Here is a 2901-nt window from a genome sequence, read left to right on the forward strand (position 1 = left end):
ATTCAGCTGAGGGTGAGTCATAGGAGTCTGAGCTTTTCAGTGACATGCAAAGTTTATCACTGTGCTATATGTAACATTATTATATTATGGCAGTAACATTTTTGTCACATGTATTTATTAAATTTTTGTCCAGATTAAAAGGATTTAAATGCAGAACAGTCTTTTTATGACGCTCCTCTTCCACTCCGCCGGGCGAATTCTTGGATTTCTTGTTTGTTAAAGGGGCGGCTCAGTCAGCGTCATTAGTTAATATCCTGCACCGTTTGTTCCTAAGTCTACTAATACCAAGTCAGTTCACTTTCTGTCAGCGCGCAGGGGGGCGTGGCTTGTGTGAAGTCAGCTGGCTTAAATAACAGAACATGTATAAAAGGGCAGACACAAATTAAACATTTACGACAAGGGAAAATGAAGAAGGGGAAGAAGTGTGGACTCATTTAACCCCGTAATATAGCAGTAGGTTCCCTCACACATTTCAGTCCCTTTCCTCACTTCTCCGGACTGAAAATGTGTCATGGTCGGATTATTGGAGCAAGCATACACACACCCTCATGGTCAGGAGTCAACTGAACACTGGGGTTTCATGCCAGAGCCAGTCGACGTCACTCCGATGCTCCGCTCCCTGTGCGAGCTTGGAACTGTTTTAGAATGAAGTGATCCGACTTCGTTTAAGTAGACTTAGGTTTATTCGTTTCTTATCACACCCACGTCCACACCAACAGGCTGAGCCGTCCCCTTAACATATAAAGTACCACCAGATGAGTTTCTGTTGGAGCGCTGGACATCAATAACTTTTTTTTTTTTTTTTTTTTTTACCATATCGCAATACTCACATTCATTTGTCCAGGAAGAGGAGTAAAAAAACCTCAGTCAGCGAGATACCGTATTTTGGGTGGTAAAGGAGGCTTTGTAACACCTCTTCCTTACAATATATTTTGTACAATACATCTTCACAGTCTTTCATACGTTATTACTATCGCTTTAATTACACCCGTGCGAGCTGGAAGCCAGGGCATTATTTCATCACTAGATATGTGTGTGTGTGTGTGTGTGTGTGTGTGTGTGTGTGTGTGTGTGTGTGTGTGTGTGTGTGTGTGTGTGCCATTCTTTCTTCTAATGTATAAACAAAGTGATTCAAAAAGATTTTATCCAGTTCTGACTTACCTTGGAAGGGGTAAATATTTTGCCTAGAGTTTACCTATTGCTTTTAGAAGAATTGGTCAGGGGTCACGATCACAGTGCAAGGTCATCTAAAACAGCTTTGATCCAATTAAACCATTCTTGGTGCAATGATCGAGGGTAAGGAAAGGACGAAATTATTCGACTTTAAAAATAGAAATCATGGTTAAATAGTGACGTCTATGGTTCAACCTTATTTTCTAGTCAGCTTTAATTCAGCTTCGACAAAACATTGAAGAAGGATTATGGATCGACCTTGGACGAAAAAGATTTTATTTTGACAACCGTAGGTCAAAGATTAAGGTCTTAGGGCAAGGTCAACTCGAATGGTTTTTATATGATTTGGACGAAACTTTATGGAAGTGTTGCTGGTCAGACAAGGATGAAGTAATTCGACTTTGAGAACAATCAGTTCAGAAGCTAAGGCCTCACGACAATGTTAAATGTTCAACTCAACAGGGCACGGGTACTGCCCTCAGTAAGTGCCTCTTCTTGTCTGAGCATAAAACTTGTATCAGCAACATACAAGAGGATTCTGAGCTATAGTGTGCTGAATAAGTCGTTAAGGAAGAGGCGTCACGAAATCTAACAAGCCAACGAAAATAGATCATGAGCGGTTCGGCGCGTCCTATACTTTCTAGCCTAATTTTCGTAGTTGTCGGACACATTCATTGTAAATTCTCCTCTCTCCGTTCTGGCAGATTAGTTAAAAAGCTTATGCTGCACCTTATTTAAGCACGTATTTTTTCTCCTATTCTTGGTGCTGCCTGAGGCTGTGTTCAAAGAAAGGAAGAAGTTTTACAGTAAAGGAGTTTGTGAAAGCTATTATGTAATCTCCTAAGGCAGACTAAATAAATATGTTTGTATATACTAAGAATGAATACACTAATACGTCAGTGCAGGGAAATTGTTTAAGTAATTTCCCCTTTTTTTCTTCCGAGCGGAAGTGAGTCAGAGATTGCACCAGAACCGTATGTACGCATCACTACCACAAAATTATCGCAGTCTGGCAATGTGTGAACAGAGTGGTACGTACCCCTCACTACCACAAAATTATCGTTGTCTGGCAGCTTCTGAGGATGTATATATAAACGACGCTGACGCCCAGACGTTATACGTGTCCTGACCCTCACGAAGGTAATATCCCGTCTCTTCTCAAGTAAGTGCTCCGCTAACAACACGGTCTTATTCTAGGTGACATAGGAGACAATGTAGCACCTCTTCCATAGTCATACTCTTTACTTACTACTGTACATGTTAATATTCTTGCTAGTGGTATATCCGGTAGTTTACATAGGTGACATGTCAGGTACAAGAGGATTATTGACGTGTAAAATAAATAGCTGAGGAAGAGGCGCTACGAATCTCCGCGGTCAACTAGACATACGACTCACTAATTAGTTAATTACAACGGATGTGCAATCGGCAACAAAAACTCGTTCGCCTCACCCGATTGTCTTTATCTGTTGGCTTTGATGTTTGTATGGGTGACTATCAAGATTTCATATCACATATTCCTTATCGATTTACTTTGCACATTGCCCCTGAGACCCATTTGTATGTTATTAACCCATTAGCTCCCAGTGTCTTCAATATCGGACGGAACTGGGCATTTTCAAAATTTAATGAAGAACAGAACCCCGGGGTAGGGACCTATGAGCTTCGCGACTACGAGCCTACAGGCTGAGGGCGGTACGCCTAGCACCCTTCCAGCAAAATCCCTCG

This window comes from Coenobita brevimanus, chromosome 84, assembly GCF_032717465.1.
Source record: "Coenobita brevimanus isolate Jiangsu-jjx chromosome 84, ASM3271746v2, whole genome shotgun sequence".
NCBI classification, from domain to species: Eukaryota; Metazoa; Arthropoda; class Malacostraca; order Decapoda; family Coenobitidae; genus Coenobita; species Coenobita brevimanus.